General features: G+C 42.7%; 1 protein-coding gene across 14 annotated transcripts in view; it reads right to left on the bottom strand.

The window, feature by feature from the left end:
• TCF4 (transcription factor 4) overlaps positions 1-26,772 on the bottom strand; it is a 1,236,777-nt gene that overhangs the window by 472,434 nt on the left and 737,571 nt on the right. The window contains exon 1 of one of the 14 annotated variants that reach the window (XM_069627023.1): positions 16,117-16,133. The exons of the other annotated variants lie outside the window; for them this stretch is intronic. The gene's annotated coding sequence lies outside the window, so the exon portion shown is untranslated. Of the gene's footprint in view, positions 1-16,116; positions 16,134-26,772 lie in introns of those variants that run through there. 14 annotated transcript variants of the gene reach the window in all.

Raw genomic sequence — 26,772 nt, forward strand, 5'->3', positions numbered from 1 at the left:
ATCAGTGGCAAAGGAGGGAAAACGTAAACCCACGGGATCTTAAGGGCATCCCCCAAGGAAGACACTTCAAGCCCATCCCTGGAAGCCTAAAGATGATGTCACTAAAGAGGTCCACTGCAGGAGAACCCCATTGCTGGAAAATCTTCGTTATAACATTGGCGTTCTTCCCCCATTTGTAACTCGCTGCAGATTGGCGGTTGAGGAAGTCTGCAGCCAAATTGATGTGACCCGGAATGTGCACAGCTTGAATCCAGGCATTGTGTTGGACCGTCATCGACGATTTCCGCCAGTTCACCGACAGCCCAACAAGAGCTGGAGCTGAAGGAGAGGGTGAAGACCCGTCATGGCGGCCTGTGGACATGGATTGCACAGGAGCCAATCGTCCAAGTATGGATATACATGAACTCCCTGCTGTCTGAGGAATGCTGTGGAGACCGCCATCATCTTCGTAAAGGCACGTGGTGCCAAGCAGAAGCACATGATACAGCAAAGACATAGTTTTGAAGGAACATACCAGTGTGCTCATGTGTCAACAGGGTAAAGGCTCCAGAAAGTACCCCTTCCTGTGGAGCCGGAGGCTCGGGTATTGGGATATCTAGCAACGTCATCATATCCACAACCTGGTCCTAAAAGAATCTAATAGAGCGGGGCAGGTCGTTGCTGTCCTGTTCCGCTTGATCCTCATCCAGTGAGGCGGGAGCAGAAACGTGATCCCCCCCCCCGCACGTGGTACCTCACGACCCCAGGGCAGGGTTGACTGCGCAACATGAGTCTTATCCACCGGAGAAAGTGGAGGTAGAGGAGGCAGTGGAGAAGGAGATGGCACTACCGGACCTGAAGAGGGATTGCCGGAGCAGGGGCCGCTTCAGACAGCTTAGGATAGATTTCCTTAAATAAATCCTTAAAGTACACCTTCATGGGATCACAATGCATCAGCGTCTGAAACTTGCAAAAAATGCATCCTCAGCAGAAGGTCTAGGCACTGGAGGGGGCAGAGGCATAGCCTCAGGATCGCAAAGAGGATGGTTGCCAAGATGGCCCTCCACCAACTGGATCTATGTAAACCAGTGGAGCGGACGTAAGAAGGAGCGAGACTGAGCAGTAGCAGAGGCCGAGCACGCCAATCCATTGGAGGGCGGAACGGGTTCTTGTTATCCACAAAATGTGGAAAAAGCTGCTCAGCCCCAAAGACAGGCCCCCTCAGTACCAACCATTGTCAACGTTGGTGTGAGAGGGGAGAGGTTGGACCGCAATTCTGTCAAGGCCTGAGGTGAACTGCATCACAGGTGCTAGTGAGACTGTGGTCACCACAGGGTAATCAGGGGACTTATTTTCCATTTTAGCCTTGTGACAAGGAACCTCGGCAGAGCCAGTGCTAGCAGACCTAGAGTGCTTCTGCAACCCCTTAGAGACTGCTGATAAATTAGCTCCCAATGAGGAAACCTCGAAGACTTAGTGTTTAACTGCATTCTTTGCCCCCTCAGCAGGATTGGTTAAACCACATGACTGAGTGTGGGAAGGCTTAGAGTCATCGCCTGAAGCCAGAGCACTCGAAGGGGGCCCCTCAATCTTGCTGTTCTGAAATATAGCACCAAGATGGGGAGCCTCAGGGGTAACCCCGCTAGGTTTAGTCACCTTAACAGGAACCTGGAGCCGAGACTCGGAAAACTTAGTTCCAGATGTGGAAGCTGCTGGACTGACCCCAGTGAAAACTGCTCCAGAACTACTGGGTCCAACTTTAACCCCCAACAGGGGAAACTCTGATGAAGATCTGGTCCCAGGCAGCCCCCTTGCAGGGGACCTCGGAGGGAACTCGAGTGCCGATTAGATCCCTTTCGGGACACCTCAGGGAGATACCTGGTAACAGAACTAATTGAGCACCTCCTAGACCCCGAAGACCCGGGAAGGAGTCCCCTGGCCGGGGTGCACTAAAAATGAACAATCTTACTGGTCGCTTCTTTCTTTCTTCAATGAACGGCTGTAAATGTAGTGGAGGAATCCGCTGGAACACTTCCTCTCACCTGACGAGCCAATGCTGGAGTACCCGGACAGAGAGGGAGTCGCAGTAGAAGCACAAGTCCTACCAGTGTTCAGGGCCTAAGCACTCCAGGATTCGCCCTCGCGAAACTATGTTCGTACGATGAACAGGACATGAATCCCAGATGCTCCGGAATAGATGGAAGAAAGATTACTGTGGAACCGGAGCAGGAAAATGAACGACAAGGGAACAAAAAGAAAAATATTCCCCAAGATGCAAGTGCATCCGACCCTGAGCGCGCAGAGAAAAGGACTGAAGGGCAATGCGCAGGGTGAAGCTCAGGAAGGTGGGGCGGTGGTCATGTGCAGTGGTCCTGCGTAAAAATAAAACAGATACAAAAATTTAATTTTTTGATGCTATTAAAAAGTGCTCCGGTTCAGTCCCGAAGGACGGAATGTTCCACAATAATGGAGGAAAGGGGGCGGGACGTAGGAGTATCACTCCACAATAAGGTTGACAGGCAAAATAAAGCTAGTGGGGATTGCCAAACTCAAAAACAATAAAAGGTTCCCCTCACCGATGCCCGTTTTAGCATTACAGCCAGTAGCAGCTCCCTCTTTTGCATCAGCACCACAAGAAGTGCTGAAACATTCTAACACTCATCACAATATATCGGCCAAGATGTTCATCTTGGCATTTGTCTAATGAGACTAAAAGAAAATAGAAAGAGCAGTTCATAGATGTCTTTGAATTGGTGGATGAAAGGTTTGGACTTGGATTCCCAAAAGATTTCAAGAATAGGTGGGACAGAAAGAGGAAACCCACCACTTAAAAAGTTTAAAGAGAATTGGAAGCAACCATTTTTGGTGTACATGTGTTTTGTTACAGAATTGTCTTGAGCTCATTATCCATCTGCTCTTTTACATCCATGCAATCATGAAGCCTAGAAACGATTTGGTGGTGAAGCTTGTATGACCCATGGCAACAGGTTTTTCCAAGATGAAAGCTGCATAGTTTAAATTTCAGTGGCACAGATAGAGGACACATGATTTCTGTATAAAGTGACATGACATTGCAAATAAGACATAACAAAACATAGTATAGCATGACATAAAATAATCTATCACAAGGTGCTTGTGTAAGTAAGATGCTGTTATATCCAAAACAGAAGGGGGTATATAGAGGGAATAAGTAAATATACAAGCGGATAAAAAGAAAAATAAGCAAAGCTCCCTTAAAAAGGAAAAACTGTCTTTGGTAAGAAAATCGAAATTCAGAAGGAAGGATTAAAATAAGACAAGGATGGAAAGAAGTGGAAGCCCAACAGGAGAGGGTGGAGTGTGGATGGATGGGGTGAGCACATCCAGGAAGGAAAGTGTACATACACATTGGTAAAAAACTAAAAGAGGGTCCGCACTCTTTTTCAAATTTATAACTGCAAGTCGGTGGGAAGGCCTGAAAAGCTATCAAAACAAATACATTTCCTCCAAAGCAGACTACCAAGCCTGGCTATTTTACCATTACCGGGGGAACAGCTAGTATTTGGGCTGGAAAATTCTCAACTAGCTCATCAAAATCGATTTAATCATCACCAACACGAACCCCTAGAAAAGTCATTTTATAAGAAGGATGGACATGTGCATTTCAATTCATGCTGTAAATAGTTTTCCAAATAGCCTTTGCCTTCTAGGGACTTTAAGAGGTAGACAGGGTGAGCGTGCAGCATTCTATGTGTTTGTCAGAGGGAGAAAGCAGACACATGTTCCAATGCAGACAAGGTTCAAATACCCTCCCCTGACATACACCACACCACCAAATGCAACCTATACCTCCAGCTCAACAGCTGAGGCAACCCACTTAATTTGATGATGTTCTGTCCTGCCCTGAAGCGGAACAATTGAGAAGTCCAACTGCACTGCTAAAATCACAATGTCTCTAAATGCCCTGAGGTCATCCAGCAACATGCAAGGGAGGAATGCCTTCACAAATCAGATAAAGGAGGCACATGCTTTTAAATTGCTTACTTGGATATTCCACAAAGACGTTTCTGCCATCTTAAATCACTGAACGAGACTACAGGGGAGGGTAAAATAGAGGTCAGCAAAAATTCATCTATTCTGTACGTTATTTTATGTTAAAATGTGATGTAAAAAAAGATTTTATGATATACCTGTCATCAATGCAGTGGTCTACTAGTGCAAAGGCTTGTATGAAAAGTGGTGTCTCCAAGGGTATCCAAACAGTTTACATTTTTCCATGTGCAAACCCGGACTAGTAATTCATGGATGCCAAACTGGTAGGACAAAGATTCGTCCTGCTGTAGAAGAGTGTGTGCAAGGATGAATGAAGTTGGAGAACAAAAGTGTAGGATGGGCTGCTAGGGATGGTGTGGATGCATCGTCGGTCGTGTTGCAAGTCTGAAACTCACAAAGAGGGGCATACTATTATAATCTGCTAACATATTGTCTGAGAGTACAGTCGCTGCACAGCTGAGGTTTCTGTGCTGTGTGCTGCGTTAGTTACAGGGCTGTACCATGAGAGTATGGCATGCGTGTTGCCTATATTGCACTGTATGTCACAGTATGGCGATCTTGCAGCACAGCAATTGGGGACTCTCAGCCAACAACATAAACAGGTCAGTTTACTGGACAGCCTGTTTTTTTGCAAAGCAACGAACAGTCTCCAGTCCACTGAAAATCCTTTTAACAGCAGGTGGGGTATTGCAAAGAAGAAGGCCTGCGACCAAGGAGAAGGACTATGATTAAGAGGAAGGAAGGACAGTGAAAACTCTGCAATTGAGGACCGACTAAGGACTGGATGAAGAAAGTCTGACTAAGGGCTTTGATGGAGGAGAAGGACTGTGACTGTTAGGCAGAAACCTGTGCAGTTCCCTCTGGGACCACTGCAAAAGATTTAAGACTACAGGTGTTTGGCAGTAAATCCACTTGGTAGCAGTCTGTACCACACAGATTCACTTGGTAGCTGTGGCTGAGCAGTCAGACTTCCCTCAAGAAGAGTTAGGCAGTATACAGAGTATTCACAATAGGTCAAAAGAACACAGTAGAACAAGTAAACACTGACCAGAGCTTGGTGTAAAAGAGATATAATTATTTATTTAAAACCACATCTAGAAAAACACATAGGCACTAATAGTAAGCAGTTCAAAAACACGGTCACTAAAAGATATACACTCCCTTAGAAGAATACTAGACAAGTCTTGTCCGTTGCACTGCCAGGGAAACAACCAGCCGCGGAGTTCTCAGGTAAAAGGAGCGGTCCTTTTATTCGCGGTCCAGTGGTAAGTGGCTATCCGGTTGCCGGGGTGCTTGGCACGGGCAATTCGACCACAAGACGTCCTGGGATGCGAAGAAAAGAAGGTAAACTGGTTGCGCCCACCAGTCAGGGGAAGAAGCCTCTACAGCTCGGAGATCTTCTCTGTCGGGAAGTGGCGAGTCGGTTCCGCAGGGCTCCACCGGTGGTGTCGTCGTGGTAGGACGGCTCAAGTTCTCCCTCATCGGATTCTCAGGTCCTGTGGTGACTTTTTAAGTTTCAGTCCCCAAAGCTCTGCTTTTATGCAGCACACCCCCATTCACTCAGCCTAGCTGTCAACCAAACATGCTAAGTGGTGAGCCGGCCGGCTCACTACTTGGGCCAATCACATAAGAGTGCAACCTGAGTTACCAAGGCAACTCAGTCCAGGGTGCCTAAACCCCCTCCCACACCTCCTGTGGTACCCAGACAGAGTGGCACCACTTTTGGAGGCTTCTGTGGAGAAGCCCGCCAAAAAGTGGAACAAAGGGCTCGACTTGGGTTGGAGTTACAGAAGAGAACACAAACGCCATTTTAGAATAGAGTCCTGGCAAAAAATACCAACCGGCGAATTAATATTAAATAAATAAACCGGCGGTATGTTTGAGGCTATGAGAATTAAATAATTAAAGTTGGTAGCCTCGAACAATGGGAAAATCCCATAGGGATATATTCGCTTTCGAATATAAAAAGTGGTATCCACTGCCACCAGCCAAAACTCGATCGGGGGGGACGGAGACGTGCCCCTCGACTAACAGACCCCGGGGCAATCAAATTGCCCCAACCAGTACGTCCACAATATGATGGTTTGTACTGGTTTCTGTTCATAATTTGGGACTAGTAAAGCCAATGGTGACTTTACATGCCCTGGGAGACAGTAGTCAGTCCAAGGGTATGGAGTCTATGGTGGGGTGTCAGTATGACACCCCTGTGTCACTGCACAGAGGGTGCTGTGCAACACAGATAGTAAAAACACATGATACCCCCCTATGGAGTAAAGGACCCCATAACCCATAAAACACATTAACAGTCAAAGGAACACCATGAATCACGTCCAAGAGTGGGAGAAAGAGAGTCTCATTCTTGGCAGGAGAAAAAAACAAACTCCAGAAATCCAGCAAAGCTGCTGGGGGACTCACTAGGTTAGGAAATTCAGCCTAAAGAGAGAATTCTCCCTAACAGTGACAAAGCAAAAAGTATGGATGAAAAAGAAGGGGTGACAAACAAGGAGGACTGTGATAAAGGAGGACTGCTTCTCAGCAGCATTTCTCTTCTCCCTTATATGTAGTACTGTTGTCAGCACAAGGTGGTGCTTACATGTGCCAATGGGAAAAACAGCAAGATAGGATGCATACACTAAACCTGGATGAATGTACACCGGAAAGGAAAAAGAGCAAAATTACAATTCATCCTTGCACACATTTGAAAGCCCATGTGATGAGGAGTAAGTCATCAAAATTGGTTTAATTAACTGTCAGCCAAAACTAAAAATGACATCTGTTTAACAAGCATGCTTGAGGGAAAGCTATTGAACGAGTATAGGGCAGTTCCTTATGCCCCCCCCCCCCAAGTAGGGGTGCAATAGGTAGAAAGCATGCAACTATTTTGAAGTAAGCAAAGACTAAGATCACAAATGAACACAAGTAAATCGTGCATTTCCACAATAAGCTCAGTCACATAATGCTCCTGGACAAAAATAGTGTCCAAGTGGTGCTTCATGACAATGAAAAAGCACACAAGCAGAACATAGCACAATAATCTGAAGTATCAATATCACATTTATTAAGCAGATATCAAAGAAACACGCATGTTAAGCCGTAACATAAAGAGGAGTACTTTATTACCAAGTAGTATTTTCCCTGGCAGGACTAACTCTTTGTTCCAAAGCCTTACTACTTATTTATCCTTCAAATAAATCCCACAAGCTGCATCATGACCTTCATCAATGATTGCTCCATGTATTTGTGACTTGGGTTTGATGGTCTAAACTCTACTCCGTGTGGGGGTGGTCTGGGTATTGTGCGGGGTCAGAAATGCAAGACTAACAGAAATTATTATTATGGTATTTATTGAGCGTGAACCTGGCTTCGAGAAGCAACATAGAGCTTCACAGGAGACAGCAGTACAGATGCATAAAAGAGCGCTTTTCAGAGGTAACAACTGAACTGAAATACAGCGGGGGTGGAATACAGAGGGTTGAGACAAATGCCTATCTTGCTCTAACCTAACAAGAATGTCCCCGCCTAACAAAGGCTAAAGAAAAATGACCTAGTATCCAAAAAGCATCTGACCCTCACACTAATACAAAACACAATTATACAAGGTTAGTTTGGCTGTCTTAAATTCCACAAAATATTATATCAATTCAAACTCAAAAGATTTAAGTGATACTCCCTGTGACATGGTTGGATTCCCTTCCCCTGGATCAATTCAGGAATACCTTGAGCAAAGTTCAGGTTCAGAAAATTTTGTGCAATAGCAAAATTACAGTCTGCGTAGCATACAAAGTCTTTTCCAATCAATATATCCTTTCACTTGATATATGATATGATTATTTATATCGCACTCGTAAACAAGTGTTTCAGAGCACGACACTTGGCAAAGTGAATATCTTTCTTCCAAATGCTTGTTCATAAATCAAAGCAACTGTCAATGTTCCACAATCTCCTGCTCGGCAAAAGAAAGCCTTTTACTCAAAACACAAGAACATAAATCAGGGCAAAGGTAATTTTCTTAAATGCCAAGCAATTGTTTATACGTCATAGTACTTTTTCAAAGAAACATTTGATTCAGGATGGTTCAATAATCACTTTCTGCAATGAAACACTTCATCAAGACAATGTGATGGAATTAACACTGCGCCCATTTTGCCTTGCTATCCCTCTTCTCCGGATTTGGCAATGCAGGTGACAATGGTCCCCTAATTGCTATGCATTATTAGGAAATTTGTGCACAGTTTGCATCAGTTTATTCGTTCAGTATTTAAAATTATGACTTCCATCTAGCGGTCTCCTTTGGAGTGCCTCAGGGTCACCTGCTTCAGGCCAACTACACCAGTATGCCTTGGCGTCTCCTTCTGACTCGATGGTGCTGCTGCAAATCTCTTTGGGGCTTTCTCTGCTTCTGCCAGTTCCGGTTTGAATGCTGCGGTCTGTGCGGTCCTTCAGGGGAGCTCCGACAGCTCTCTGATCTGTGCGATTTCTGATGCGACTTCAGTACTGGAGCAGTTGACAACATGTTGGGAACTGGTATCCCACACGGCATGGCTTGCTTCAAAACTGCCTTGTGCTGCACATTCTCTGCATGGCCACGGTTCCCCAACATCTACAGCATCTCCCACACAGTGTCCTGCTGCTGCCACAATTACTCCATCATCTTCGCCTTGCTCCTGCACCTGAAGCCCATTTATATATTTAAAGGTCCCGCTCAGGTGCTTTCTGTCCTAACAACTAGACCGATCATGATACTTCATCAACTCTCAGTAGTACAAGCATTATGGGACTTGAAGTCCATAATGTTTTTGTTTGTTTTATGATCAGTTAACTTAAGTTGATTTGTTAATAAGTGTGTTCAGATGTATAGGATGTTGTTAAAGGAGTTGGTGTTTTAGCCTCGGGTTTTAGACCTAGATATAAGGCAGAGTCATAACAATGAGAAGATGCGAGATTAACTTCCTGAACCCCAATGACCCACTTTAAGGCCGGTTAAAAGAGTTTATTCTGTACTTTAGGTAGCTCTGGGAGAGGGAACCTTACACTGACAGCATGCAATTAGATATTTAAGTATTCCAGAAATCCCATCCTCAGAAGAGGATGTATACTGCGTCTCTCCTAATGGAGTCACCACTTCCGACTGACAGCCGTCTCCTCCCATGTGATCCTCCCTCATGTTACCAACTCCTGGGTTAGGATCAGGTAGTGGCTGCCTCCCCATGGCACATGGGCGGAGACTTTAAGCTGGTTTTTAGTGATGACTCCACGGGATTCCTCAAATTATGCCATTATGGATATTATTGCATTCACTATGCAAAAAGCAGCCAACAAATGCATCCAATTGATTAAAGTAATTGATGTATTACTTAATGGAGAGACTAATGTATGAAGCAAAGAATATGGTAAATTAGATCAGACAACAGAGATGTTGCAGCTACCAAAAATGTATAAAAATGTGCACAGTTCTGTTAGGGAAGCCTCAATATTTGTGATATCTTCTAGTTGGCTGTACTGGTCATTCAATAAACAGAGCATGTTAAAGACCTGAGTGAAGCACTGATTGATGGTAAAATGAAGACCACATTTTATATGGCTGGTCTCATTCTGTAGTAGTTCAAATTAGCTAAAAATAAATTAAATGGAAACTACCAATAGCAACAGCAGTCGATGCAGTTTATTTGAAGATTTTCATTCATCACTTCCTGATCTATTGTGAGTCTCCACAAGTGGGAGGGTATTGGGCCAAACTTGTCTCTTGTTTAATGTGCCTGAAATTGACGCCCAAGGATGCCGATTCATGCCTGGTGTCGGTTGCATTCACATGCAGAGGGAATGTGGCCTCGTAATTTGGCCTTGGCCTGGCCCCATCGGTGGCAGGACAATGACTGTTTAGAATATGGCTTGTCGCCATCCATAATGGCAAAGACAGGCTGCACAACTAAGACATGATAGCTGGCAAATGGAAAGAAAGTTTTTACAATTTATTCAAAGCTTTCCAATTATCACTTTTGATGTGCATTCGGAGGAAGCAAGGACCTTTAACATGAGCTGCAGGACTTTGTAGGCTGGTTTTGCCTGCTGTTTTGGCATACAAAGATATTGCATCCATGTCTACTGCTCAGGTGCTCTTTTATGCTTCAATGATGGAACATTCTTCACCCTCTGAATGCTACGTCTCCGACCTGAATAGGCTTCCGTCACTGAAACAAAAAGGCAAACATGGTAGCTGTGTGAAAATAAAGGTGGTTCATTCACGAATGAAGGAGGCCGTTTTCGATTTCCATCACAGCCATGGCCAACAAGTGAAAGCTTTGAAGTGAACGGTTAGCAACACTGCAGCGGGACATCAGATAAGAAAACAACATGGCCAGAGCGCCGAGACCCACACGTTGCTCAGAACTGTGGTGCAATATTGGTAGTTATTGCTTACATTAGGAGCACGTTTACTTGCCAGGACACACTTTTTCAGGTGGTTATATAGATCACAGCCCTCTGTCCACCACTCTAGTGCACACAAAAAGCAAAACATATTTCAATGAACTAAAATGTAATAGAAAATACATCAAGAGATTTGTTGTGCATCAAATATGAAAATGGTCTGGAGGGCAATTTGACATATCAATTCAAAGGTGAGAGCATCAAACTGCTTTCTGGGTTAATGTGAGGAGACATGGTATGGACCAGTTATCTCCATTACTTTAAAGAACATTCGATCCAAACATCTGCATGGCATTCTGATTACAGTTGACTGTAGTAGGAGGCCGTATTGAGTTGATGGGTGGCTAACTACAGCAAATATAGCAATGTTCAGTATGAGCTGTTAAATACTAGTCAGGACAGTTGTCCAATGGAACTTTCAATGTTCTAGTGCTTTATAGGCAATTAGCACCCGTGGGGTAGCGAGGAGGGCAGCCAATCGGGTTCCTTTGATCATTGGCATAATCTACTGGTCCAAGCCTACGTTCCATGCAACGTGATGACTGCTTCCACTGCCTACATCGCTTTGAGGCTGGAAATGCATTGGAGGGACAGGGCCTCCCTGTCCTTGTCCTGTAGTCCTTTTTCATTTGTGTTCTGTATTGTTTTCTGCCCAGGAGTCCATGAGGGAGTCCTGGCAGTGCAGCTATTCCTGTTTTTGGTTTGTGTACAGACCTATGGGATACCCTTATGGCACCCATGGGTGGGGGTGTACCTGTGTGCGCCCCACAGAGCAGGGTATGGGCTGGTGGCAGCTCCATGCTGAATTTGACAGGTGCTCCGAGTATCCTCCATTTTGGGATACCCAGGCCCTACCACTGGAATCAGTGAATTCCTGATAGGAAACAAGATGGCCCCTGTGGCCTCTTGCTTTCGGTTGCCCGTTACCTTGTTTTCCCAAAGTCCTGGGAAGCCCTGACTCTGTCCCTTCTCCCTGACTGGCTGTTGGGTCGAAGTTCCATATATGGTGTTGTTGTGTGTTATGGTGGTGTTGTGCCAGGCCAGGCCGGACGGGCTGGAGCCTTCTCAGTGACTGTATGTTGTGGGTACACCCTGTCGGTGGGACCTGGGTGAATGGAGTGTGTGACCAATATTCGCTTGTTGGGGATGTCTGGTATCTGGTGTTTGACACAATGACTGAGACAGCCCTGCCCGAAACTGGTATGAATGCAGTGTGTAGTTTTGAATGGCTGGGTACTTGGCCCAATACACATTCCTTGTTGCGGGTGTCTGGAGGAGAATGGCCTGAATGCACTGTATGCCTGATTGGCCGACTGCTGAATGCCCTTCTGAGTGATTGGTTGCCTGAGTGTGAGCCAGCAGAACGAATGAGAGATCAACTAATATATCTGGGGGCCTCTCACTGCTAGAATACTTTCAGAAGCTGAAGTTGAAACTGACGTTTAATCTCGAAGCCGAGTCTGAAGAAGGTGGTCGACTGCTGTCTCCCTTCGCCGAAATCCAAAAGCCGTCGAGACTCATCCAAGAGAGGACCTGGTTAGGTGCCCTCTTCCCGTGCTCCAAGGGACCATCGAGCACCGCTAACCTTCGCCGAAGCGCCCTGGAAGTCGGACCCTCGATAGGCTGCCGACCGGATACAGGGACCGCTGAGGTGAACCAAGATAAGCACTAGGCATTCCGTCCACCCACATCGATCAGGGTTCGCAAGTTTGCATAACCGCTGGAGGCACGTCGAAGCCGTGTTGCCCAGAAGCGGGGACCGCTTGACGCTGTGCCATCGACGACCGGAGCCGCAACGTTCCTTTGCCTAAGATTTTTGATGCACGGACGCGCTCGTCCGCACCGCTGCCTGCCTTATCCCGCCGGAGAAGGCCGGCCGTCGACGCGCCGAGGAGCATCCGCCGGTGGGTTTACCACCACCCAACGACCATAGAGACACCGGACGATTCAACGCCCTTGCTGGGCTGCAGTTCTTCACAAACTCTTTGCGGTCCTGAACTATCGACATCGAGGTGCCCCGCACACCTTCCTTGCAGGATGTCTTCGAATCATCGTCGACGAGCACAGCTGGGACCGAAGCTGCTGCCTCGACGCCAAGTTCACTTTCTTTGAGGGATCTCGATGATCCGTTGCTCCTGCTTTAAAGGGAGCCGCACAAGAAGGATCCGTCTACGACCCGACGTTGAACTCTGCTATTCCAGGTACATTGGGGTGGTAGAAAAATCATAGAAGGAAATGACTTGTAGAACAACCTACGGACTGGGATTGTAGTATATCCTTTTTTTACAGGTTGTCCAGGCGGGGGGGATCTTCACACAGAACTGTGTCTAACGGAAGGGGACAGTATTCTGCCAATTGTTTTAACCAACTGCTTTCCCTTCTATGTCTATTGTTGGTTACCTTTATTAAGTGATTTATGTGACATTTAACCAGAGTACAGTTGATGCACTTTAATGACATCTGATAATAATTGTGGTACCACTTAGAACTGTATATATTTGCCATTGTAGATTAACTTAGCACAAAGTGAGTTATTGTGATTGTGTATATAACCTTGAACCTTAATTATATAAAGACTGTTTTAACTAATACAGTGTGTGGACATTCCGTTGTGGGGGCTTGGGGACTACACTGTACTTAAGAACCAGCCTGCATCGCCTCCTGAGAAGATAGGCCCCGATTGCTCGACGAAACTACCAATAGAGAATCTTGGCTGGGGTCCTCTGTGCCTATCCTCTACCATATAGAGAGCAGAAGTACAGACCCCCCCTCCTGTCTTTACACTTCGCCATCTTCCCCCACACTCTCTTTCCTTTAAAACGTCCCCTCCCCCCCACCCCCAACCACACTGATCTCATTTCTTCAGCAGCGGTAGTGCCGTACACTGCTGCTCCGTGGCCACCATGGAAATGGGAAGAGGGGCTCTGTATGGAGCCCTGCCTTCCTGATCCATGATGGCCATCTTAAGAAAGTACTTTGATTCAATGAACGGGAAGCAGCGAGACATCCCGTTCATTGAATCAAAATGCAATGCTCGAGCACCATGGGTTTCCGGATTGGAAGGGTGCTAATAGCAATAACCACCCATTCTTCTACAGCTGGAACGGGTGGTAATGCCACCGGGGGCCCTCATTAAAGGTCCTCATGGTTTATTGCTGAATTAAAACAGATGGAGTAAGTTGCTTACCTGTAACTCCTGTTCTCCAGATCTGTTAATTCCAATGTTGCACCTCTAGAGCCCACATCTGAACAAATGGTGGGGCCAATACCACATGACTCTGGAACCTTTATATAGATTTGTGGTTGGCTGAGGAACATCAGGCCTCCCAGCCTTTAGAATGCTCATGCAACAGCCTGAAAACAAGTGCAATATTAATACATGATATGGCAGAGGATTGTGATTTCTTGTGTCTGCCTGCTTTCCTGATTAATATAAATGCACCATCTTTCATGCTTATACCACACCAAGTAAAAACTTTGAAGGAGGATGAAATGTTTGGAGTTTGATTACCAATGCACCACACAACCTATGCAGCCATATTGGCCTCCCTTTCCATACCACGAAATCTCAGCCTTCTTTTGCCAGAGTCACACTTAAGAGAGTTGCTATTCTCATAAAATTCTCCCAACTTTCTTCCTTTAAGAGACCATGATGTTTCTGATATAAGGCCACACCAGGTATGACGAGACCCATCCGGGGGCTACTGGTGCAGCATGTTCTACACAGTAACTGTACCTATTCTGCTTCGGCTTGTTTTCCCCTCTCTAAACCCTGTGTCCATGAACCTTTGGCTACATGCTGCCGGGATCTGTCTCTCCTCACTTCACCTGACGGAAGTGCCCCCGCCACCAATCTTAGAGTGAATCACTGCTTTTTCCCAGTCCCCATTCCCAATACATTCTCCACTATTGCATCATCATCAGGATGGAGCCATGATCTGATGAAGAGGACTGTATGCCATTCAGGTTCTAGAACTACCTTTGAATGTCACCAGCCCACCCCACCGAAGGAAGAGGGCCTATGCAGCTCACATGATGGACATGGAAGGGTTTGACTGTATACTGCAAACAATGCATCAAGATTGTGCATAACTATTGACTTGAGGCCAAGAGAAAATGTCAACACTGACAAATGATAAAGCAAAATACCCGGGATGAGTTACTGATATTAGCATTGCTAACCTGTTGAGTTTACAGTTTATTAGGGATGACTGTGGGCAGAAAATAATTTGTCTAAAGCTTTTCCAGAGATCTCCTGAGTCACTTAATCTTTTGAATATCGTCCATGAAGCAGGTCTGTTGACTTCAGGTATCGATGGGTGTATGTGTTTTATGGGATACATCCTACCTAGAGAGCTAGCATCACTGCAATTTCTAGGTCATTCAGTATGGTAGAAAGTGCACTATTGGGAGGCAGCAACATGTTACACAAAACTTGAAGACCTAGTGATAAATGTCTGATCTTACTCAACCATGTTCCACTAGTTCCATACCTATGATAAGATTGAGATGGAACTCCAAAGATTCGAAAATAGGCAGACCAGAAAAGCAGTTTACAGTCGGAAATCCAATTATACCCCACCACATGAGCAAGTGCTTGGGCCGAATGCATAAAGCCCAGGCCATCTAGCTCTAATCACTTCCTGAATGTGGACATTTGAGACATTTGTAGCATAACAGACTGCCTGAAGACGATCACAAGGGGTAGGACTAGACTGCTAAATTGCCAAGACCAGTTTGGAGGTGAGATCAAGTGACATTTAGCTGCAAACATCTATTGGGTAACAGCCGGCCCAGTGGTGTTTGTGCTCTGTTACTTTGAAATGTAAGATCGGAAAAAATAAGACTGTCTAAAAGGAGCTCTGCTTGGAACCATCAGGGAGCTGGCCTGATTCAGGAAGCATAGGCATGAGCAATGAGTGGCTGGCTGTGGGTCTGGAGAGAGCAAACACTGGAAGAGAGCAAAGTAACTATGAAGTAACCCACCCTTATTCTCTTAAGTAAAGTGGTCTGCTGCTCAGGCCGTGCTCTATAAAAACTCCCAACATTTGAAAAACGTAACCGTTTTCGCTCAGCACACCACCATCGGTCTCTCCATGCACTCCCTGTACTGCTGTGTGTTATGGTTATCCTTCACCCTTTTTAGCCTTTGTGGGTTAGACCATAATCCACCTATTATCCAATCATTTTTATAGATCACACCATGTTTCTGCAAGAGCAATGACACATTCTGCCATAGGTGCTTGACGTATGGCATGATAGTACCCAACCTAGAAGCAATGTGTGCCTCTCCAGTCACTCATGTGATGTTTCTGGAGGTAGGGTATTTCACACTCTTCCTTTTACAATGATGATGCTGGAGGGGCAATGTGATGCCACCCTCGCATTCCGCCGTTCGTGCTCTCACTGACCAGACGGTGAAGCAGTTCCTTCACGAAGGTGGTTCTCAGATGCTACGTGCGTTTCGGGGAGCTTTGGTTTCATGACCCTCTCAGAACAACTGTCCCAGTAACAGATCATTTTCGTTCAAACTTAACACGCAGGCACTTTAAATGGCCAGTGTCTTTCACAACATTGTTGACAGTCCACAGAAAGCCTGGTGCACACAGTACCCACCACACTACATATCCAAAATAAATTTGCAAAAGGAACGGCAATGAATCTGTAGAGGCGTCTTACCTTCCTTTTGGTTCCCATTGCTGCAATAATCGAAAAGGAGTAAATACAATAACTGTATCACAACTGTATGACCACACTAACTAATCACACACTGCAAAATATCTCACTGATTGCAAATTCTAGCCTTTCGTATAAGTGAACATAAGGCAGGGAGTAATTTAACTAGGTGCAGGAATACGCACAATTCACACCCCTCCTTTTCTGATTTGTCATTTGCAAACCATGGGTGTCCCGAAGCAAATGAAACCGTGATTCATGACAATTTAATTCCTTGCATCCATCCTTCCTTTCACAAAGCTGACCCACGGTGCACAGTATATTGGTAATTCAACACGGAAATATGACAGCTAAATAGACATGTACTGAGCCCGGAGACAAACTGGAGAGACTATAGATTGATGTGCATATCTCAGTGAAGAAAAGCGAAGTCTCTGTCTGCTCGAAGAATTATCTCTATGGTTAATAGCTTTTATTCGCAAGAACTCTAATATGCTGTTTTTCAGAACTAAAAGCTCTTGCTTGAAAGCAACTGTAAAACACTCAGATTATACCGAACCTCCCAACACATGCGAGTGTTGCTGGTTAGTGCAGTGTCCGTCCCTCCCCAGAACATGTAAGTGTTTCATTTATGAAAACAGCCATACAATAATATAACAATTTGGAATACCAAAGTTTTATCAACATCATGTCTTCTATATTGGAAGGACTGATGGATATACTATAAGGACTAGTCCGATTTTAGGTGAAAATAACTGCACCAGTGGCATACGTTACCTGAGAAATTCACCATTTATAAACTGTTGCATAAAGTACAGTCACAGTTATTAGTACATGAGATCTCTATTGACATCCTCTGAGTTAATCAATGTTCAGAGTGAAGTCAATAACTACTGGTATGGATTGCATTCTTAACTTTCTAGCTTCACAGACAGTGAAACAATGCACTTTGCAGGCAAGATTTTTCAGCAATGGGTGAAGGATGTCGAAATTTGGGCCAGGGGCAACGGGAGCACAAGACCGAGGGTGCATTTAACTTCATTCTCGCTGGGGAAGGCTCATGAGGTAAAGACCCCGTTCTGAACCTCCTGATAGGCTGAGAGGCTGCCAACCGCACCGGGGGCTAAAACAAAATCAACTTGCATATAATCTACTCAGTTGGTCTACTTAGTTTACTCACTATTAATCCATTTTGTTCTTTGCCAAATAATCTCCAAAACATGCACTGGTACCATCAATATGTGCCAACACCCCCAGGAGGTAATTATTGCTTGAACCAATGACCCTTTTTCATCGGCCCATAACCTACTGGCAGATCATTATCCCACGATAATGAACATCCATCAGTCTATAATTTAATACATATTTTTGAAAGTGTGTCTGTTAGCTACAGAAACGAAGGGGCAACTATCTAGAGGGCACCAAACTGGACTAGTAGCATAACTGTTGATGAGGCATCAAATGGTGTGGTTTAAAGTTGCTAAAGCGGCATCCCAGGTAGATAAAATGAGGACACCTGCTTATTTTACTTAATTTTATGTTGCTAAGGTGCCCCTGGCGGATGAAATTCTTTCCTTAACAAACTAACATAACAAAAGCTACGAATGCATGAAACATTTGCACAAGTAATCCATGACAATCAATACAAGAAAATCCGGGAAATTAGTATCGACACTCAAGAAGTAGACATCCCCAGTGAAAAGAAACTGGTAAGTCAATCATCATGCCACCCAAGAGACAATCTACTTTGGGAAGTCTTCTGATGCTTGGTGTATACAGGCAGCCATGGCAGCCGAGATAGTTGAACAATGCCTTCATAGACTTTGAGCACAAGCAAACAGATAGGCAACACAGAGACAAGCTAGACACGCCAGAAAAGAGAAGCCAGAAAACAGGCTGATGGAAACGTCAGATGCTCGGCACAAACAAGCATTCAGGGAAGCATTGGAAAACAATATTTAAAGTTTAGATACATTGTAACCTGGGCTATGCCGGGTAGCCCTGCTAGTATGGAATAATTTGGCAATGTTCTCAGATGGCAATACTGAGGAAAATGCAGGAAGAAACAAGAAAAACCACACAAAATATAGAGGTCAGGAACATATGACAATTTGTTTCTAGAAACCTTTAGCATGCGATGCATATGCTTGTTCCTACAGCACTTTTTTAGTTGACCAAACTATACATAAATCGAAAACACAAAGATGTGGCACATACTGCAAGGCATAAAATAAGCAGTGTTGCATAGCAATTTGCTATGTAATTCTGTAGATTTGCTAATCTCATACACACTTGTGTAGCAAAGTTAGCTATTTAAGTTGCCCTCTTCAGTAAACGCACAGCTTGCCTTACATTTCTCTCTTGCCCATGGTGCTCTCTTCACCCTCTTTTCTGTTCACTTGAAGTGCTAACGGTGAGAAAGTGCAGTAGTAATCATCTTCTTCACTCTCAAGTGCCAAAAGCAAGTGGGGGGGGTGCTAGACAAGAATTTCTTTTTCTTATTCAAATAATTGCAAACAAGAAGTAATCAAGATTATACTTTTATTAAGCTTTCTATATCCTGTCTGGCAAACACCAGTATGTCTCAACTTTATATTTTTATAAGAGTCATGCAATTCCATTCCTAAAATGTAAGTGGTTACATAATGCATAATTACAGTATTGATACTGTAACACTGCATCACCTCCATGTGTTACAGTAACATTTATGTTAGTGTATCTAAATTTCATAGTGTCCATTGTATTTCAATTTGTTGGGAAAGAAGCATCATATTGACAACTTAACACGTTTGAAAATGTACATGATCAAATCCTTTTGCTGGCAAACCTAGTTCTGTAACCTGCTGGTTGCATACATCTTGCAACTGGTGCTCAACCCATGAGCAAGCCCATATTCCTTGAAATTCTGAATCATCACTGTTGCTTATACCAGGTACCCTGAAAGTGAGATGACCACAAATTACAATATTCCACCTAGTTTGCCCAGTTCTCAGCATGCTATGCAATCCACTCTTCTTAGTCTCTTTCTTACCTTTTACATAATGAATACATAAAGCAAACGAGATGCTTATGCAAAGTAGTGATCAATAGTTCCATACAGTCTGTACATCTACAGATCTACTGCAATACCAAACACTGTAGTTGGGCTCCAGAGTACACTTTTCTTTATGATTGTATTCTATATTACCAACTGCAGGAGACATCCACTTTGCAGAAAAATGTCAAATATACGTTTCACTGTGCATGACTGGCCTCTGGGAGGCAGCAGTGTGCCAAACAAAGAGGGCTTGTAGGGCCATGCACCATTTAGTCTTATTTCAGCAGTATGCAAAACTGCTGTATTGTTGCTCATTTCATGTCTTGGGTATAAATAACTTCTGGTGACATTCACAATATTAGTGCAAAATTGCTCATCAAATGCGCCTGTTTGCTAATCAAAAATAATGCAATTAGCAAACTCTGCTAATCAATTTTTGAAAACTAATTTATGCCTTGTACTGCGTTTCACAACACCTCTATTCACAGCAGTTCTACACATGTTCTTGTTAGTGGTACCCAACTTTATTCAAACACAAACAAAATCTGTAACAATTGGCCAACTCAGTGCCTCTGAATCGAAATAACAAAAACATACAACCAATTGTGCCCCATTATAAATAGAGTTATGACAATTATTTAAAAAAAATATAAATCCATCTTTTTCTCAGAAAATGTGATCTATCCAGTTTGATCCTACGGATTACAACTTGGGAAAACATTCCTCACTATTTGTAATGCAAAATGTAATTCATTGTTCAATAAACAGGATGAAAAGTGCCCTACAATCAGAGTACTCAATCATAATTGATCTTCACACCACTGTACATTGTTGATTTAAAATAAACAAAATTTAGAATTCGCAGTGTTGAAGCGACAGAGTTAATGTCAAAAAGTGTACCCCCTTTTACCTTTAGAATATCAAATGCCAAAGAGCAGTGTTATGTGCCAGGGATGGCTTTGCAACCACCTTGTGGCTGGTGGTGCCCAGTGCTCCAGGTAAGATTTGGAGGTGGTAGCATTTTACTCTATTTTTTTAAAAGTTGGGAGTTCAGAGCTACACACCATACCAAGAGGTGTTCTGTTTCAACGGCTGTAGCATCTCTGTACCCGCTTAATGGAAGTCATTGATCCTAATACATCCAATGTCTGGACTAGATTATATTCCCTCAAAATAAAACTACTAGGAAACTCATTTATGTAATTTGATGTGTTAAATGGTGAAGGAACATGAAAAATATAATCTCTGCTAACAAACTTAGTAGCCAAATTAATATAATTTTGTTCCCAATCTAAAATTCCTATGGCCCTTTTTGGTAATCTCCCAAACATTTTCGTTGGGCCTTCAAGGGTTTAATTTGGAGCCGATTTTAGCATGTAAGTGCTAACAACATGATCTAGCAGCTCGTATTGTTCTGGCATCCCCACACATCGTTTCGGCCTCAGTTTTCACTAATTTCATTATTATTAGAGTTTAACAGTTTCACAATAGCACTACAAATAACGATTTAGTGTCATGGATTTGATAGAGCGAATATTCAGTTGTACCAAAAGAAATTCAACAGGTAAATGTTTGGGTAGATTGAAAATCGCTTTCAAGCATCAACTCTCACCTCTCCTTAAATTTGTCTCAAAACTATGTGGCCAGGCTTCAACTCCATACATCAGTGGAACAATGTCTGCCTTGTATAGTGGAATCAGTGAGGAGAATGAAGAAACATCCCGAAAATCCACCAGATGGTCGGATTTACAAACCAGCCTCAAAGACAAACGAGTCCACTACTAGTGACACTTTGGTACTCTGGTTGACAATAAAACTGGCTACCTGTAAACTAATACAAGCAGGGCACTGGAGCATGTCAAGTGTGGCAGATCAGTCATTGATGTGGGCCTCACAAAGCGTTATTTACATATAACTTATGTGCTGATCACTAGGCCCCCCTCCCAAGTTTAAATACATGACATGTACAATTGTGTCACTTGCCATTGATCCTATTTGCAAAAGTAAATGCTACTCAGTTTTCAAATCATATGATTTAGGGAAAAACCATAGTGTTTCAATTTAAAAGTCCTCTCTTATAAACACCACACAATCTATTTCCAACTTTTAATAATGAAGACAATTATTCATATGTATACAAATATATATATATATTTGTTGTAAAAATTGATGTTGCTTGTCGAGGGGTGCGTCTAGGCTAGGGGATTACAATAATACATGTTTCATTTGAGGTGGGCGGTTGCCACCATGAATTAAAGGAAGAAAAAATGAAATGGGATGAATTAAGGATGAAAAACGAAATGGCATTCAGAAGTTTAGGAGTGAAAATAACCTGTCTCCTTTACTCATATCAAAAATATATAAACTATAATTAGCCAATAGAGAAGGAGGGCATGTATTCTCTAGGCGTTTGACTGTTGGGAAAGTCAATGGACAGATCAGGTAGATCAAATAGTGTTACATAATTATAACATAAAAGTGGACAGTCTTACACTTTAAAGAGGCACAGATAATGAGGGGACTCACACTCTGGAAACACGCTGCAGGGCTGAACAACACGTGTCCCAATTAGAAGAGTGCTAAATCTGAATACAATGTAGACAATTGCGCTGTATTCATAAGGGATTTCAACCAACTTAACCAGAGGCAGTCCCAACTCCCTGACTGGGAGATTTCCAATCTCAGTGGGTCTATGCTGGCTCAATGTCTCAAAAGAAGAAAAAAATAAGATGCAAGTATTAAACCCACCCCAAATAATACTTTAAGTCCCCTGGAATTATTACCCCGACTAGTACCGCAGGTGTAACGGAATTGGGTTGGTGGTTGACACTCCTGGACACTCTTTTGAAATAGAATAACTCAGTAGAACAGTGGACAAATATGCTGTGCCTTTCACTGCATGGCCCAGTGAGACATTGTGTATAGAAAGCGTAACATTCCTGTGCATAAAGCCCATGGATTGACAAATGATTATCCATAGAAAGAGAATAGAATTGTGTACTTTGCTAGTGTGAGTTACATCCCGACTCCACAGTAATTAAACAAAACAAAAGAGGCAATGGGTGAAAGGTTTAGAATTAATCTTAACCTCTGGCATAACTCAGGGCAACCTTCCAGACCATGGTTCTTCACCGGCCAAGCCATTACAGAAAGGGGAAAGACCTTATGCAAATTGGGTTTGGTCCCACCGAAAAAGGGGCAGTCCAGCACAAACCTCTAGGTCACATCCCTTCTGCGTGAGATGACAAGCATCTTAAGTCATGTTTTGGCCTTATTGGGTGTCATCAGTGAGGAATAGCTTAGGTCTCTAGGCCCAGCAGGTACAGGTCCCACGTCTGGGCATACCCTTCCAACTCAGGGTGACTAAAGCAAAACAAAAGAGGTAATGGGTGGACTGTCCAATATAAGATTCATCTCAGAGGGTGCAGAAGGGGAGGAACAACCAAGAACATGAAGAGTAAGAGTAAGAACACACTCTGAATACAGAAGAGAATGATTGGAAAGGAGGTAGATCTGATTCTCAATCTCTCAACCCATATATTAGATCAATATGAACTACAGGCTTTGACCAAAGGACTCATCATTGCTAACATCTATGTGGAGATTCAGATTGATACTTTTAAATTCATCAGGAAATTGAACTTCAATTCTTTCACAACTTAGATCTTTCAAATGGGGAAGTCATGTAACAACCCGAAATCAGTAGCTTGACAATTAAGGATATCGATGATACACTCTACTAACATTAGAGGATATGTCCGGTATGGAATTGACAATTTGGGAATACAGAATACTACATTTTTGGATAGCAAACTTAGACAAAAAATATATAAATCAACATTCATACCACCTACACAGCAAGGTAACATTATTGATGAATTTCATTAGGCAGTAACTGGGTACATTTTAAAAACAATGGACCAGAAATCTAAAGACCATTAAGGTGCAGGTTATAATCTTTCTTATGAGCAATTTCAAGCCTATAAGAGATTGAGCTGGTACAAAGAATTTATAATTAAGGAGGCGACAAAGTAGGCAATATTGTGGTATTCAATAAGACAAATGATATTCACATGGCTAATGAAGAAATCAAATAATATCTGAACTACCAGGGCATTAACTGATCCGATTTTAAAACTGCATTTGAAACAAATTCACAGATGAAAGAAAATGTCCAATCACAGAGGAGCCTATGATCCCAACTATATATTTCCTACCAAAGGTACATACAAAAATATTACAAACTACCAGAAGTTAGGCCAATAGTTAGCAGCAATGGGTGGGATACAGAAAATATCAATAAATATTTTGACACTATTCTGAGACAAGAGGTGTACAAACTTGATTTGCACATTCGTGATAATAGGCATGTCTTGAGATTGTTAAATGCAATGGAAATTTCATCCAGCAACCATGGATGTGAAATCCTTATATACCCCAACCATGATCTGGCACTATCCACTATTGAATTTGTTTTTGAAGAAAAATCAACATCCTATCATTTACATGTAAAAATGCTGAAGGAGTTTCTAGAATTCACACTAAAACATAATATCTTTTTCTTTAACTAAACATTGTATAAATGTAAGGGGATTGCAATTGGTGCATGCTTTCCTCTCACTTAGCAAATGTGTTTGTGGCTGAATTGAAGTAAAAGCATGCCAGGACCCATCCAATTTTTTCTAATAGAATTATTAAATGGTTTTGTTATATCGACATCTTAATTTCGGATGGAACCAACAAGGAATTAATACAATACGGTATATATATGAATGATAGTACTTTTGGTTTGTAATTTACTTTGAAACAGAGGGAAGTTTGTTTATTGGACTTGTATATCTATTTCAAGGATAAGATCCATACAAGAACATATAGAAAGCCAAGAGAAGTCAGTGCTGTGTTACTTGCAAATAGTTGCCAGCACAAGCACATTATTCACAACATCCCAAAAGGAGAATTTGTAAGAGCAAGTCTCAATTGCAGCAGACCCCAAACCTTTGACTGATTCTCAATTGATTCAAGATAGATTTTTGAACAGGGATATTTGGAGAAACATGTAATGAATGCGCAAGATTTGATTTTGGGCAAACCACATTACTAGAATTACTCACTGTAAAAAGCCGGAATAAGTAAGTGGGATCTGAGAATGTCAGGATGATTAAACAATACAAACCGAATAACCACCTTATTCACAACGTTTTCAATAAACATTGGTGGCATTATTCGGTTTAAGTAATCATGGTATGTCTACATTAAGACTGCAATAAATGTATTGCCTACACTCAACCCTTTGTTGAGTTCTATTGGTACTTTTTACCATGATTTGTCATAATATTTTGTAGTAGAGTTTGCATTTAATAGTGTACTTTTAGTTTTATCAAACCAGCGCACAAAGCCAGGGTGGATACATTGTGAAATTGCTCCTTTTTTACTGTGGGGTGAAGCGCATCACTACTCGGATACTTGCAGCAGGGCCTTTTTTTGTTCATTTACTGCTAATAAACATATTGATAATTGAGAGGTAGGCACATAATTAATTTTCACCATTATCTAAACACTACTATATGATTGGTATTTCACAAACAGTAAGTCTACGCAGTAAACTGTATTCAGAAGGAAACAATGTAAAGGCAAGCTTTATGCCATGTTATCCAAGTCCAGGTTAGTGCACCCATCTGAGGCAGGATTGCGGTCTACCACATTTTGCACTTGTATAGTCCTCTGTGTACAGACCAAACGCTGTCCTCTTGAAACCAGTCTAAATTTGAATCGCACACTTTTTTGTTCTCGAAAACATTGATTCCATGGCTTGCTTACATAGTCCAACAAAGAAGCAGCAAAAGTAAATTACTTGTTTTCCTTTGCTATCAACTATCTACAATGAAATAAGAGCCGAGGTGTTGTCAATTTCTGCCAATGGCCACAAAAGAAGGAAGCCACATTTTAGAAAAAGTGGATGTCGCCAAAACTCCATGTCAACGAAACATCAAATGGTTTCCTTCATAAGAGCACTGCTGCGAGGGGCAGTGCAGTTAGTGCAAATGGAACTAAAGCAACACTATCACAAAGAATTGACCAAGTACAATAGAAATGGTACTCGACCATTCTAAAAAGTATTTTTACAATAGGACTGTCAAGTGGAGTTGCGCTAGCCGATGTGGATGTAAAAACTATTTGATAATGACAGAAGCCGAATAAAATATTCCACTCACCGTACTGCTTGATTGCACCATTGACCTTTTACAATGTGTGGCCCCCTCAAAAGCCACTTGCTGCTCCATCCCCCTTTCTCCCAGTCAGCCTTTTACCTAATGAACGTATAGAGAGGACCAAGTAAAGGTTTTCTAGAGACAATGAAAAACACAGAGGGGGAGATACTGTTAAGGTAAGCATTCCCTGCAAAAGAAGTTGTCAGTATTTTTTTAAATATGTAATGCTTTCAGAGAAATCATTTGACAAAATCAATGTTCTATACATGTTGTGTTAAATGCTACATTTTACTTATGTTTGACATTTGTGAAAAGATGTGGCACAATTGAAAAGTACACATTTGTGGGTTTTGCTTCAGGCATAGAATTGCTATGAGCTTGGGGCTAAAGCGTACATGCCAGATGTGGGGTGAAATATAACCCAAGAATGACAGAAATAAAGAGGCCATAGTGATTTGGGAAGTCCCGTGGAAGTAGAAGGCCAGCACAGAAATGGTGATGTCAGACATGAGGCCTATTGAACCAAAACAGGCCTAAATCTCAAAGGAAAGAACGCAGGCTTGAATCTCAAAAGTGTGAAGATGTGCGCAATGACTTTTAGCAAGAAAAAGAACAACATGTGTCAGACAATGCTGTTTTACTGAATCTATGGAGAGCTGCACTTTTACTTAAAAAGACAGATAACAGAGTGTACATTATCTTCAATGTAATACCAGATTGGGCTCCAGTCATCTCAAGTGAAACCGAGCTCATTGCAATTATAAGAAAAGAACTTCCTTTTTCCACATCCAAATGACAGTATGCTAAGAGAAGTGCTCACAAGACTTTCAGAGTTTGAACATGGTTTTCTCATATAACTGCCCTATACATATGGACAATCCAGAAGTGATATTCATATATTTTGCAACTGTGAGATTAAAGAAGTACATGACACATTGATAGAAGGCCCGGGTGCCTTATAAAATGTCATGTCAAATGCATTTTGTGTGGGTTTAAAAGCCATTCTTGCAGAATTTTACATGCAGCCGGTTATTTCTCCTAAAGATTAAACTTAACCTCCAAGACCTTTCCTCTATTCGCACAGGAGAGGGAGGTCTGATTGTCAAGCACCAATCAGGGCCACTGCTTAAAAATATAGAAAGAAATACACTGCCTAGATTTAAACCACGGTGGAAACCGATGGGGCCATGCATTGTTTTTTCAGCAGCAGTGACTGAGGTCACAATTCCCATAAAATGTCCATTAGAGTTGAAGCCAGGGCCATTACAGGCCATGAAGGGATGGGCAAAGTTAAACATGAGCCAGCCTCTGGATGCTCAAGGGAAAATGAAACAAAGTGAATAGAGAAAAAAAATTGAGTTTAGTTCATATAAAAAATACATAGTATTGCATAAAAGGGGCTGCATACATGCC

Source organism: Ambystoma mexicanum, chromosome 6p (genome assembly GCF_040938575.1).
Source record: "Ambystoma mexicanum isolate Mex_15411 chromosome 6p, UKY_AmexF1_1, whole genome shotgun sequence".
Taxonomy (NCBI): domain Eukaryota; kingdom Metazoa; phylum Chordata; class Amphibia; order Caudata; family Ambystomatidae; genus Ambystoma; species Ambystoma mexicanum.